The following is a 15897-nucleotide window of genomic DNA, read 5'->3' on the forward strand; positions in this document are numbered from 1 at the left end:
GTGTAGTTTGTGCACAGACCTCGCACTCTACGGAGGTTGATCTGGGCCTGAATAAACCTTGGAGACAGCTTAAACATACTAATTGTAATAGCGAGAAGGTAATTTACCTTATCACTTGCCCCTGTAACAAAAGATACGTGGGGATGACGACCAGAAAAGTGAAGCTCAGAATTATGGAGCATAAAAGTACCATTAGATGCAGAAAACAAGCAACCCGTCTGACCAATCATTTCTTGGAACTCGAACATCAACCGGATGACATGAAGTGGACTGTTCTTGAGCAACCCTTCATCCCCCCACACATTACAGATGTGTCATCTTTCCTGTTCAAATGTGAACAACGTTGGGTCTTTAGAATTCACAGCGACACGAGGGGTCTGAATGAAACTATTCCCTGGGCCTCACTTCGCTGAAGTATAGTTGTCATTTTGTCCCCTTTGGACACCACCTGTGTGTGAGGATTTTTGACATTTTTACTATCCAGTGGGTGACATATGTGCTCTCAGAGGTTTTAGCACCATCATAATTTGGACCAGAGGGCATTCTGCATCCTACATTTTTTTTTCTTTTAGTCAAGTTGTGGCACTGTTTATTAATGTTGGATAGGCTTTTCGGTCTGCTGTTTTGTTCCATCTGCTACAGTGGAACAGCTGTCGTCTCTCCCCCTTTCATGGTTCTGCTACCAGGGTTACAGTTATGCATTCAGTGGCTTTTAACACTTAAAGCCCTCATCTGACTCCTCAGTAATTGCACTACCGGTATTATGGCTGACACGTCTTTGCGTGTCTGCTGTTGTGTATCAGGTATGTCCAGTCATTTTCCCCTGTCAAAATACTCTTATTTGTGGTTTGATAAGCTTCGATTGACCTGCACATAGGCGAGATCTTTTGCAAATTCTTTGCATATTTTATTCTGGGTTGAACGAGTTTGTGCGCACAGTCACTACTGTACTGAGGGTTCTAGTCGTTTTCGATGTGCACTACGCCGTACATGACTCCACGGCGCTCTGACTATGTTTCCCATGAGGCTTGGGTTTTACAATCAGTCTCACGAGATTTCGGACCCGGTTCGGTGTTCCGGTCCCGCCCCGTTTTCCTGTTCACATCCGGGGTAAGATTGACTTCATGTAACAGAGATGGTGCGGGGGCCAGTACCGCAAGGGGCAACCAGGAAGATCACCTGGAGTAGCGACGGAGAGGTAGGCGGCATGAGATTCTGTCTCTCTCTTTTTAGATAGATCCTGCATTTTAGATAGCGCATCTATTTCTTAGCGCTGAAGATGAATTTCACTCGTCACCAGTGCGTTGGGAGGGGTTGTGACGGAGTGACTGCCTTACGAGCAAGTCAGATTCAAAATGTTTTTCATACCTTGACTCACTATGAGTATATGTTACTCTAGATAGTTGGGACTTCACATTTCTATGATTGGCTTAACACGCACGTTTGTGAGTATATTATGATCTGCAGCTCACACGTTCCATTCTGATTTTCATGCCCGAGCGCATGCGACTTGCTTTTTGCTAGATTGGTGTATGCCCAGCGAGGTCGCTATACATTCACTAACATCATGCATTCCCTTATCTTTGGTGTTTAACGGCCTGAATCCTCTGCATCGGCCTGTTTATTTCGTTCCTATACTCTTACACCAGTATATAGACCGGGTTGCCACACACATGCGTTGGAGCGTTTCTCTAGAATAAGACTGGTTCACTAGACCTGTTACCAGTGTTGTTACATCGGTTTTTACCAGGTTTTTTATCGTTCACAGAGCGCTGCTTCACGCCCTGAGTTGTCACCAGGTGCGTTGATGCACATTCCCGATCTACGACGGGTAAGCTAATCAGTGGTACACCTTCTGTGACTCACTGGTATTTCTTACTAATTTTCCTAAACCCTTATTCATGTGCTATACTGATCATGATTTTTTGCATGTTGTTTTTCTATTGTTCACAGGTATTATTGTAATGAACCCCTGCACCCCACTCTCTAATGACACAGTGGTAAGGTCTGCTGGAGGTATCATTCAGTTTTCTTGAAGTTGTAATTGCTGCCTTCAATTGATATGGCTCAATGATGCAGGAGTAGCATATGGTCCTGACGAAAGCCTTGATCACAATTTTTGTGATTCATAATGGCTGAAACATGTTGACCACTTGTTTTTTATTCCTTGACATCCAACGATACTTATTAAACATATTTTTCGCTGGATAGCCAATTTTAAACCCCCTTTTTTTGCACTCACCCTGCACTTCACACATTATCACACCACACTGAGGGCAGCTTCAGTCTCTGTTGTTTTTGGCCCCAATAAAGTTATCTAAATCCTCAAAACATCCGCGAGCTCCTCCTTCTCCAGTCCTCTTTGGAGTTGTAGCTCGTTAACCACACCAGGTTGTGGTTAACAGGAGGCCCCAGATGATGAGGCATGCCACCACGGTGGGTGATGGGACTCCGTCCTCTTTATGAGGACTTTTTGTAGTCGTTTTTAGCATTTGCTTTTGTGGTTTGGGACTATTGGTCTTTTGTTCATAGACCCACGGATTTCTTGTTTGTTGCATTGTATGGATAATTTGGGGGATTTTTTCCGTGCTGGTCTCTAAACTTTCCCTCTGACCCTTATACTCTACCGGTAGTTTCTGTAACATACACAACATGCCACACTGGAGGCAAGAAGGCACCATGGGACAGCAAGGCATGAGAAAACACAACCACAATGGCAGTGGGGAGCAGCAGGTCTGCACAGATCCCACAAACAGCCACCAGACACATGGATGTGCAACAAAACACAATACTGACTTGCCAGTAACACCCTCTGCATGCTCACAAGGGACAAAAACAACAAGTAGGAGTCAGACAGAACTGCAAGGACACACCAACACACTGCACAGTGCACAACATACAACTCACACATGGGCATACAACCACATCCACAGGGATGAGCAATCAAAACAACAGGCACACAACTCCTGGATGGCACATGTGTGTAGTTGACATTGTATAGGCATACACACATCAACACTCCCCACAAACTCACCCCCTTCACACTGCACACTACCTGGCGATCCAAGAGCACAAATGGAAAGTAAGCCATGGCACTAGGATGACTGGCCCTCACAAGATGACCACACACATACACCACTGGGCACACATATAGGAAGAACACACACACGATGACCCTGGACAGCCTGCCTGCAATACTGTGTGCAGAAACCCACTCTGTGCTGGCAGTGCCCCACAACCTGACATGTGTACAATAGAGCCAACATGAACTAATCAAGTAAATGACTACTGCTAACCATTCGAAATTGACGCCATTGCCACCACAAGTATCTGGGCCAAGAAGAACTGAAGACCCTGTCACCCTTGAAAAAAAGAGAGCAAGTGAGCCCAAACATTGACCATGTTGAAGAGCCACACAGGCCATGTGGCACAGTAAACCATTTACACACAGCAAATGAACTTTATTCAGTAAGGACACTGACAAAATAGACACCTGGAGCAACTGTCTTTATTCACACATTGCACAGATAGGCACCATGAGAAGAGTAAGGCACAACATGCAGAGCATGTCCATGAGAAGTTGCACAGGCAAGGGCAAAACAGCAGTGAACAACAAAGCCAGTGGCCAGGGCAGAGTGCAGAGCATGTCCATGAGAAGCTGCACAGGCAAGGGCAAAACAGCAGTGAACAACAAGGCCAGTGGCCAGGGCAGAGTGCAGAGCATGTCCATGAGAAGCTGCACAGGCAAGGGAAAAACAGCAGTGAACAACAAGGCCAGTGGCCAGGGCAGAGTGCAGAGCATGTCCATGAGAAGCTGCACAGGCAAGAGCAAAACAGGAGTGAACAACAAGGCCAGTGGCCAAGGCAGAGTGCAGAGCATGTCCATGAGAATCTGCACAGGCAAGGGCAAACCAGCAGTGAACAACAAGGCCAGTGGCCATGGCAGAGTGCAGAGCATCTCCATGAGAAGCTGCACAGGCAAGGGCAAAACAGCAGTAAACAACAAGGCCAGTGGCCTGGGCAGAGTGCAGAGCATGTCCATGAGAAGCTGCACAGACAAGGGCAAAACAGCAGTTAACAATAAGGCCAGTGGGCATGACAAAGTGCAGACTGAGTGCATGAGAAGCTGCACAGGGAATGTGTGCGACTGTACCTTTCCATGGTTAGCAACACAGTCAGGGGGCAACAATGTGCAGTGCAGGCCCACCTGTGTGAGACACAGGTGTGTGAGGGTGACTACCACTCAGACTTGGCTGTCAGGCGGACTGGGAGCTGGCTATGTCTCGGGGACTGTCGGGGCACTTGACGGGGGAGAGAGCGGAACAGCTGAGGTAGAGCTATCAGTGGCTTGGCAAGCTGGAGGGCTGCTTGGACCAGGTGGTGTAGTGGCACATGGAGGTGGAGTCATGCAGACGGGAGTCACGGTGTGGCTAGGAGATTGTGGAGGGGTGCCCTTCCACTTCTTGGGGATCTTAAATGGCTTCACTGACTGTGGATCAATGGGAAGTGGTGTGGGCACAAGAGGCACACTCACCGCCACTGCTGCAGCAGGTGCAGGCGCTGGCAGCCCCTCTGGTGATGTGCTGGACCCAGCAGAACACTTTGCCTTGCTTTGCCTCTGCCCCCCCTTCCCCTGTTTACTAGCTGTTTCCCCTACAGTGCCCTCCGGCTCCTGCTTCACTGGGCTTGGAATGGGAGTCGAGGTGGTTGGTGATACTGCCTTGGAGCCCTTCCTAGATGTTCCTTTGGCATGCACCACCTCCTTGGTGGGCACAGACACTGTATGATTATCTTTGCGCGATGCTTTTGGGGCAGGAGAGTCATTGGATGGGGTTGTCACTGAGGCATGTGTGCCTGAGGTCCTCTGCTTTGCTAATTGTCCACTGGTGTCGCCTGATGGGCTTTTCTCCCTGCGCTCTGGGGTGCCTTTGGTCTTCTGTGGGGAAGGTGTCTGTGCCCGGGACCGCTTGGGTTGCTGCTGCTGTGTGCTCCATGTGCTGTATCGTGACTTTGATGTATGTAGACCGTGGTCACTATTGTCAGATGTGGCCACTGCCCAGGGGGTGGACAAAGGGTCTAGAGCTGGACTGTGAGAATGTGCCTGTTGCAGGGCAGACGCCACTGTTGATGACAAAGCCTGGACTGTCCGGTGCAGCCCACCCACGTCGGAATGTATGCCATGAAACCAACCACCTGGGCCAATTTCTTGTCGTGGTCAATGAAGTCATTGAGGAGAGCTGTCTGGTCAACACACAGCTGGCACAAAAGCTCCACAGACTCAGCACTGATGGCAGCAGGGGGGACAGGGGCAGGGGCAGTGGTGCCAGGGGTGAAGGGCACTCTTCCCCTCTTACTGAGGCGGACACAGGCAGCAGCAGAGGAAGTAGCTGGGAGGGTGGGCAATAGCCGCTGTGTGGTGGAAGTCGATGCAGAGTCCCCGTTCCCTTTGCCGTCCAACATGGATGCATCCCCGCTGGCATCGGATGATGTGGTGCTTTGCGTCTCAGGCTGGGACTCCTCCAGCAGACTCCTGTCCCCCTCTGAGGCGCTGGTGACATCTGTGTCACTGGGCTCCTGGGCAGCTGTGGTGCTAGTTTCACTCCCACTGGTGTCCGTCTCATGTCCCTCCGTAACCACAGGTGATGCTGCATGGGAGGGATAGATGTAGGGTCAGGTCAGTGGCAAAAACAGAACAAACATATGCAAGCAATGCATGACAAAAGTCGAGCAAATCTACATGTTGCACACCACCCTGTGCAATCACATCATGCCAACTCACGACATATACTCAAGCAGTGCGTGGAAACTGGAAACTCAGGCATGAGTGAGCCATGTGATGACCACACAGCACAACACCCTGCTTGTGGCTCTGTTTAATCAGGCACACAACTAGTTCTGAGCACACCTAGGGAAATGATGGGGGTACAATACTTGTTGCCAATGACAGAACTGGATGGAACAGGTGGGGACAACACAGACAAAGACTACGACATGACAGTCCACAATGGACATTAGCCCATGCCACCCACCATGTTGTACCTTGGGGACAATAGAATGCTGCACATTGCTGTAAGATGTCTAGCCCTCCCCAATATGGGTGCATGCAATGGACGCATTGATGTACGCACAGTCAGATTGGGCACACTGCCGTTCTCCCCCATGGGATTCCCAAGACTACCCCAATGCAGAAGAAACCTGAAGAGCACAACTCAGAATGTAATGTGAAGGCACAGCATCCGAATCACCTTTGTAAGTACAGGTATTGCAAATGCATGCCACAGGCACCCAACCCAGCAGCCACTTACATGCCACAGAATCACACTACCAACATCACAGAGGCCAGCGCTGGCACAGGCTCTGTACACATGCAGCCACTCCCAGCCAAAGTCAGACTCCCCAAATGCTCACCCCTAGCTTGCTGCTGATGCTCCTTCAAACATGCATCCAGCTCAGGCTGTGTCACCGCCAAGATGCGCCCCATTAGTGGTGTCATACTGCGCCATGCCAGACGTCCAGAGCGAGGAAGCAGCCCCAGGGTCATCTCCGCCACATTCTTTGCCAGCCGGCTGATGTCGTCCCATCTCTTGTGGCAGTGGGTGCGCCATCGGTTTGAGACCCCCAGGGCTCGCACCTTTGCTGCAATGGCCCTCCACATCACCTTACGCTGGTGTACCTTGAGCTGCAGGCATGGGAGATAAGAGGGAGAAATGACCAGAGACACAGTGTCATGTACCGATATCTATCAGTATAGCAGCAAGATACATAATCATCACATATCCAACGATAGGTCAATCAGAGACTATAGTACAGCCCACATGGGACCCCTGCATTGGAAAAGCTGATGTTAAAGCATGCAGGTGTGAGGGGGAACACAGTCCCTGCACATCTAACACACATGCAGGATGCCAGCACTGAAACACCCACATAGCCTGCCCACATCTCCAGTCCATTGTTGGCTTGAGCAACACATACATCACATGTCAACCTGTGTTTGGGGGTGGACTCACTGAGTCCATGACTGCACAGCCATCAATGTCCCTGTCCTGTGAATATTTGAATGTGTCATGGTGGTCACATGTATGGACATGATATCACAGATGCAAAATGCCAATCACAAGGGCAGTTGTGTGCAAACCACAGTGCTGAGATGGCCCATGGCTGGAGTGCTATGTGAAAAGACTGATGTCATACTCTGTAAGTTCAGTGAGTTGTCCTTGTCTTTGTAGGTGGGGACTGTGCAGGCCAGCTGGGCTCACAGTGAGATGGACTACAGGGGCACACACAGCCAACCAGCCAAGCAATCACTCTCCTGACTACAGCATGACCAACCTTCTGTGTAATTGTATGGCTGACAACACAACACAGATCACTCACACATACATGTGCAGGGAGGGAAAGCTGTGGCATTGGGTACACACACCCTCCCACTGGATACAGCATGTCAGGCAGTGCATGACACTACCCCACACTCCCAGGCACATACTGCATCAGTCCAACTACATGTGTAGCCCCCCTGCCCTACTCCACCACTGTTGAAGACTTACCATGACATTTGGGGCACCATATAGCCTTGGGTACTGTGTGAGCACTTTGTCCACCAGGACCTCCAGCTCCTCACTCGTGAAGGGACTGGCACGGATCTTCTCCGTTCTTGCCATCACTATGGACGTGAGACAACAGCAGGGGATTTTGGTGGCGAGGGGTCTCAGGCAGCAGTCCCTGGAGGCAGCAGCAGGTGAGGTGTCTCAGGCAGCACTCCCTGGAGGCAGCAGCAGGTGAGGGGTCTCAGGCAGCAGGCACTGTGAGCAGTGGAAATGTGAGGCTCACTCCCACATATATAGCCCCCTGGGGTCGTTTCAAAGGTGCCAAGCTGCAGCAATTGGTGGTCCAGGTCTGCCTCTCTCAAATGCATCCAATGACCTCCTCCCGCGATCTTCAAAATTGCATCATGTCACCACAATTATGGCTTCCATTGGCTGTAAGGGCATGCTCCATGGCGGTGATACAACACTGGGACCCGGGGTGCGCACCCGCGATGGTGCATCTTTTAAATCCAGCCAATGTCCGCCTCCGCGGTGGCAGAGCACGCCTACCGCGATCTTCAAAATTGCACCATGTCACCACAATCATGGCTCCCATTGGATGTAAGGGCATGCTCCATGGCAGTGATACAACGCTGGGGCCCGGTGTGCGCTACCTCGATGGTGCATCTTTCAAATCCAGCCAATGTCCGCCTCCGCGGTGACGGAGTACGCCTACCGCCATCTTCAAAATTGCATCATGCCACCGCTATCGAGCTTCGCATTGGCTCTAGGGCGAGCTCCATGGCGGTGAAACACCGCAGTGGCCCGGTGTGCGCTACCGCGATTTTAGTGGCGGAGCATGCCAACTGCTATTTCCACATGTCTCCATGCCTATGACTACCACACTTGTGTGAATGGGGTGCTGGTGACACACCGCCGGGGCCAGGCTGTAGCTACCGCGATATGGGTGCCATGCATTGACACGAGGCACCGCCATTCAGGCGGCAGAGCATGCCAACCGCAATTTCCACATGTCTCCATGCCTATGACTACCGCACTTGGGTGAATGGGGGTGCTGGTGACACACCGCCGGGGCCAGGCGGTAGCTACCACGATATGGATGCCATGCATTGACCCGAGGCACCGCTAATTGGGTGGCGGAGCATGCCAACCGCCATTTCCACATGTCTCCATGCCTATGACTACCACACTTGTGTGAATGGGGGTGCTGGTGACACACCACCGGGGCCAGGCGGTAGCTACCGCGATATGGGTGCCATGCATTGACATGAGGCACCGCGATTTGGGTGGCGGAGCATGCCAACCACCATTTCCACATGTCTCCATGCCTATGACTACCACACTTGTGTGAATGGGGTTGCTGGTGACACACCGCCAGGGCCAGGCAGTAGATACCACGATATGGGTGCCATACAATGGTGATGGCCATCTGTCACACATCAACAGTGCACAGTGCCAACATGTTCAATGGCACATCATTGTGCACACGATGCCAAAGTTCAATTTACTCCACTGATGGCTACACATGCCATATTTGTGTGTATGTAACATAGATTTGACCCTATCCACTCACATGTCACTTAAGGATTTGATGTTGGTGTAGGCAGAACAGTGTAGTCCTGGACTGTACAATGTGTACACATGTCAATGTGTTGAGGTCCAGTGACAATCACAGCAATGCTCGTCTCGATGAATGAGGATCTATTTAGCATTGCCTCTCATGTCTGCTCATGAACACATTCGTCATTTCAATGCCGACTGTGGTCATTGTATGGTGGATGTGTGCCAGGTTGTAATGACGCATTAGGGTGTGACCTAGGTGCATCTAGGTATGAGACGGTGGTTTTGATTAGTTACACATATGCTGGATGCTAGACTCCCAGGCGTGCACATGTGTACTGTGGCCATATCCCTATGTGCATTCACATTGCTCAAGGTGGTGTTTGAGGTACTTGTCTTGTGTAAGTTGACATGTGTGCCCTTTGTGTAGCTGAAGGTGTCCCTCCATGTAAGCTGGTCTGTTAGTCACTATAGATGTCAGTCATTGTTGTCGTTGTGTCATCCAGAACGTGATATGTTGTGCACATCTCATGATGTATTGCATTGACATGTGTCCACTATCATCTCCAATAGGAGGAGGCCAAATTTGACTCGTCACTTGATGGTGCTGGAGGACATGGAGGATGTTGCGATCATACGGAAATGCTGCCTGGACAGAGCCACCCTGAAAACCCTTTGTGATCTGTTGGAGCCCCACCTGCAGCCACGCAGGACATATCCAACAGCTTTCACCCATACTTATAAGGTGATGGCAGCCCTGTATTTTTTTGCCACTGGATCGTTCCAGGAGACTGTGCCCACCGCTGGTGGCATGTCACAACTGATTTTCAGCATGGTGCTGTGTGATGTACTGTCCGCCATGATGCTATACAAGGACAGATACATCCATTTCCCCAAGGGGTGATGAATTGCGAGCTGTGAAGGGAGACTTCAATCCCCTTGGACACATCCCCAATGTTGTTGGGGCCATTGATTGCACCCATGTCGGTCTTGTGCCACCACAGGCAAGTGAGCACATATACCGCAATTGCAAGCATTACCACTCCATCAATGTCCAGATTTACGTTCTCAACTATCATTGCCACCGATCCTGGGACATAAAAAATGTGGCAACTGCAAAGCTTGTGACTCTTCAATAGAGGGTATGTCTTTCGTGTATGGTACAAAAAACTTCACACGACCTACATTTACCAATTGCAACAGTAATAACGTTATCTATGCAATTTATTGTCCATGCGATAAAGTATATGTAGGGCAAACTACACAAAAAATCAAATGTAGAATTCTGCAGCATATGAGTAGGGTCAAATGCAGAACGCAAGGTGCACCTCTAGTTGACCATTTCCTGAGTTTCAATCATCCACCAGATAGCATGAGATGGACAGTAATTGAGAGGGTGCGGCTGCACCCGAGAGGTGGGAATATCCATTCCATGCTCAATTATAAGGAGTGTAGGTGGATCCACTCCCTAGACTCTGTAAAGACAGGGCTCAACGAAAATGAAGAGACCAACAAACAACTGGGAATGCTATGCTTTAGGTAATTACATAATTACCACTTAACCTGGTTTTGGGAAGTTCGCCAACAGTACTCAGTCTAAATTCATGACCACTTTAATGCACATGTATTGATATCAATATGCTCAGGGTGGCTATTTTGTATGAAATCTAATTTACTGATATGGTTCCCCTGACATTATTCTGAAGATACATGCTATGACCACCTGTTTTTGTCCTGTCACCAATGTACGATGAAATGTTGTATACAACGCTTATATGATGACAAGCCTTCACTTTCGCTTTTTTGCTGCATGATATGCAATGTAAATAATGATAGCCCCACAATGTGTTTTGTTTTCAAATATCTCGAAACTAGCTATGTGGTATCTAAATGCCTATATTGCTAAGTATATTGCTAAGTACTGTTCGTCTATTTCTATCGCTTTTGGAAGTTGAGCCATCAGTTTCATTTATTTATATCTAAATGCCCACATTGCTAAGTACTGTTTGTTTATTTACATTATTTCTGGGAGGTGAGCCATCAGTTTTACATTGTTAAGTACTGTTTGTTTATTTACATTACTTTTGGGAGGTGAGCCATCAGTTTCATTCGTCTGTAAAAAAACGGACCACCACTAGGCGCACTGGCAGGCTAACTAGAGCCGTGTGGCTGAGCAAAATGGTCTTCCTGCTTGAATACACTTTCAAACCAACATCGCACACGACCCAGCTGGGTTGGCTTAAATTCTAATAAATGCCATATTTGGAGCATTCAATTAATTAAATAGGCTCCATTTATAACATTGAAAAAATTGTGAAATTATGAAACCACAACGGAGACGTACTCGAGTCCTATTTCTTTATCCATAACAGCTACTATTTAGCTGCTGCACGTTTCACAGTCAGGTTGGTGGCGTGCTTCTTATCGACTCCCGGAGACTCCGAGAATACATTTCCAACATCAGGTAGGAGCTATCTCCTCTATATACGGCTTCACGCATGTAGCGTATGAAACGACGATGTCTAATTATAGCCGTTTTATTTAACCTTCGCCGTATGGACCGTAGTTAATGTTTGCAGTAACTCCCGTAATGCAGACGTAAAGATGCACTTTAATGAACTCTTAAACTGATTTCATGCCACCACTCGTTAATTGGGTCATAAGTTCGTTTTTTAAGGAAAGAAATTACAACACTAGTTTAAATACGTATAAGATCTACACTTACTACAATGAGGGGGTAATGATGAACTAGCGTTACGATACGACTCGCACACAAATATACTTGCGTTCTTTATGAATTTGAGCCCGTGATGACTCCAGAGTTCAGAATGTTTGAAATGTTCACATAGCATACTAGTCCAATACTTAATGAGGGCTGATTTGTGATTTATTCTAGTTGAAGTGATATCCTGATGTCCCAGACTCCAGCATTGCTAAATAAATTATCCTGAAGTCAGGTGAGCTTTCCTATGGACCACTAAGCTTTAGTGGCGCCTTACCTTAACTCTATAGCCATTATTCTGAATATCCCTATCTGCGTTTAAATTTGCAGTGACTGATAGCTGGCGCGCTGACCGGAATGACTAAAGGAAAACAAGAGTAGATAACTAGGCGAAGAAGAACCTAGACCTTCTGTGATATTGGTAAAAATTAATATTTTTACTTGTGGCATTTGGTGTTTAAGTAAGACTAGCATTTAGAACTTGATTACTAATATGCACATATGTTAATAGGTAATCTCCTCTGACTGCCACTACGCCATACTGTCTGACTCCGGTCCCTTCACCGCTATTTGGGTGAGTTTATGGGAAACTTATACCTTCCCTAACTTTACTTTTAACACAGCAGATATTGATCTATATCTATTTCATACAGGCTGTTATACATCCCCAATGTCCTGAAGAAGACCCGACATGACCAAATAGAACAACTGGTCGACACAGGGTCGAAACGTTGACGGTTCCACAGTCCTGCACTAATTGGAATACCTTGTACATACAGATTACAGGACGTGTGCTATACAAGGCTCATTACCTATCCACAAATTAGCCGAGGACTTTTTGTGTTAAAACAACTTCCTTCGTATTTTATCAATATTGTAAATATCCACTTTTGCACTATCACACTGAGTCACCCTATTCACTTTGTCACTGCGTCGTTGCTTTGTAAATAATTTTGTATATACAGCCCGTTTGTATATTTTTTGTACATATCTAAAGGAGTTGATGAATGATTTAAAATTCATATGAAATACGAAAAATAAATTGTTACGTTTTTTGAAGTATTACTCAGTCTTTAAGATTAATTGCTGGCTAGATCATTGATTGCTGTGTTTATGTTCTATTGATTTTTTCTTCATTGTAAATACTAATTCCCCTACGGAACCATTGTTCATATATATTTACGAGGCCCAGGTTCCTTGGGTTAAAGGGTTACCCCTGTGTACTTAACTCAGGTGGTGTGCCTGGCAGATATGACAATGTGTGCCAAATTCCCAGATTCGGCCCACGACTCCTACATCCTGCGGAACAGCATAGTGCCCCAGCTGATAGCTAATCTTCTTCCCAAGCATGCATGGATTGTGGGTGAGTATGCCAAGTCGTGTGGCGTGCTGTGTGTGTGACCTGCTGCCCTGAGCCTCTGCGACGTTGCAATGTCTATTTGTGATTGTCATAACTAGGTGACACTGCATATCCCAATCGTCCCTGGTTGCTGAGCCCACTGCGGAATCCCAGGTCCCCGGTGAAGTACGCTACAATGAGGCCCATGGGAGGACATGTCGTGTGGTGGAGCGTACTTTTGGCCTGCTCAAGTCACGTTTCCGGTGCCTGGACAAGACCGGAGGTGCACTGGCATACTTGCCCGGGAAGGTGTGTCAGATTGTTGTAGCCTGCTGCATGCTCCACAACCTAGCCATTCGCAAGGAGATTCCCCTGCTCCTGGATGATGGTGAGGACCCAAGTCCCCAGCCTGCAAACCAAGCCGTGTCCAGTGATGAGGACAGTGGAGAGAAGGAAGGTGTTGACCTGCGTGAACAGCTCATCACCCGCTACTTCACTTGACGGTGGGTGTCAATGTGCAACATACCCATTGTCTGATGATATTGCTGTTGTCGTGAAGGGGCATGTGAGAATTGTAGCATCAGCCAGTTGTAGACTCAGTGGTGGTTGGAAATGTTTCTAGGACATGTCATTTGGGAACATCAACAGGACGTGTATGTTGACACTTGGTGGCCATTGTGATATGTGCATGTTGGGTTATCCTGATGTTAGGGCTTGTGTGATGTCTGTGATGCCACATCCAGACCAGTGACAGTTGTTCTGTTGTGTTTCCCTAGGTGCCTTCGAATTCTCCTTGCCTACATACAGCCCATGCTCCTGGTACATTGTGATCATGTTGAAGACTGTACACCCTGCAATAAAGACGGAGCAGACACAACAACATGTGTGTGAGGATATTTTATTTACTATGGTGAGATGTGAGGGGGTGTACATTTCCATTGGGGGATGTGGTGGAGCAGTGAGTTGACAGTCGTGGTAGATGAGATAGTCGAGTAGTCACCACATTGCTGTGGTGACCCAGTCCAACAGACAGATGCCATTCACAAGGCAGTGTGGAGAAGGACAGTCCAAAGAGTCAATGCAGTGGAGGAGAGGGTTGCCATCATGGCTGGCTCCATGACTGGCATCTGGCAGGTGCTTGGCCTCCAGATACTCCCAGGGTCTTCGGGGGACGGCCCCTTCGTCGTTTGGCAATGGGGGCCCTGCTGCAGGGCCAGTGGGGTCTGAGGACTCACCCCTCTCTGTGGGCGCAGGGGAAGATGGTGAAATTTCATTGTGCAGCCCACCAGAGGGAGGTGGAGGTGTTGTCTGTGGCGCATGCCTGTCCCTCAGTGCCGCCACTTGCTGGCCCAAGACGTCCATGATTTGTCCCATGTGGGTGTCAATGGACCTCATCAACAGGATGAGCTTGTGCAACAGATTGTCCGACCGGCCCGTTCGTCCCTGGGCCTGTTTGTATGCACCCAGGACCCTGGTGATATGTTCCAGAGAGTGGGTCCCAGCCTCCTGGTGTCCGTGGCTGACCCTGCCCCTCCCACCTGCCCTGCTGCCACGGACCTGTTGCCTCACCACTGTGGGCACCCGCATCCTCTCCCTGCCCTCCTCCATCGGTGGTGTGTGCTGGGCATCCTCTGGGACAGGGAGGGTGTTTCAGGCAGCACTGGTGGTAGCAGTGGCAGCACAGGCAGTGACAGCAGGGGTCTGCTGTGGAGTTGGTGTTGCTGCAGATGTGGTGGGGAGACAATGGGGTCCTGGGACCTGTTGCTCCCTGGCACACCAAATGGGCTGGCCTCAAGCTCATCATCCATGGAATCCTGGGAGTCCTTGTACCAGGGGTGAAGACTGGCTCTGCAGGTTGCTGGTGTTGTCCTCTGCAGTGAGTTCTTGGTCACCTGTGGGTCAGATGTGAAATGGTCATTGCAGTGCACCCGGCAAACTTTGTGTTAGCTGTGTGTCATTCTCTTTTTTTACACTGCATAATTGACATATCATCACATTGTTGACTATGTGCAGTACTGTGCTTCCTGACATGATGCAGTGGTACAAGCATTACTTTTCCATGGTGTGAGGTGGCAAGGCATACCATGCGAACCATGCACAATTGAGGTTTACAGGGACTTGTTGACATCTAGGGCCTGGCACAACATCTTTTTAATTGAGGACAAATAGTTTATTTGTCATACCTAGCAGACGTCACATCTGGCCATGGACTGGCCATTGTCATCTACTGCATCCCTTTGTCCTGTCATGTGCATATCTTGATTTGTGCCACCACACATGCTTTCATATTTTTCGAATGGTCCTTGTTGCACTTGCCCCATGGTGATGCACATGTAACTAGTTGCTGTGCATGATTGTGCCCTGACTTTCTTCTACTTGTGCATTGTTGTGTCACACTTTGGTGGTTGTGACAGTTTCCTTGGCTTACCTGTGTGCACACTGTGCTTGGCAATGGGGTAGGTAGGCCTCTTTGTGCAATGAGAGGGCTGGTGTTGTCATATGGCACTATTTAATTTGTGAAAAATGGGTGGGTGCACGTAATGGCTACCTACCTGTAAGTTTGTTTGGTGTACTGCAATGGCTTCCAACTGCTCCTGGGTGGGGTGGGGGAGGGATCCATCTTGCTAGGCTGTGGGACAGGGGGCATGGTGGGAGAAGTGGTGCAGGCCTCCCAGCCACAAACACCCTCATTGTGAAGATGGCTACCTACCTGTAAGTTTGTTTGGTGTACT

Source organism: Triturus cristatus, chromosome 2_1 (genome assembly GCF_964204655.1).
Source record: "Triturus cristatus chromosome 2_1, aTriCri1.1, whole genome shotgun sequence".
Taxonomy (NCBI): domain Eukaryota; kingdom Metazoa; phylum Chordata; class Amphibia; order Caudata; family Salamandridae; genus Triturus; species Triturus cristatus.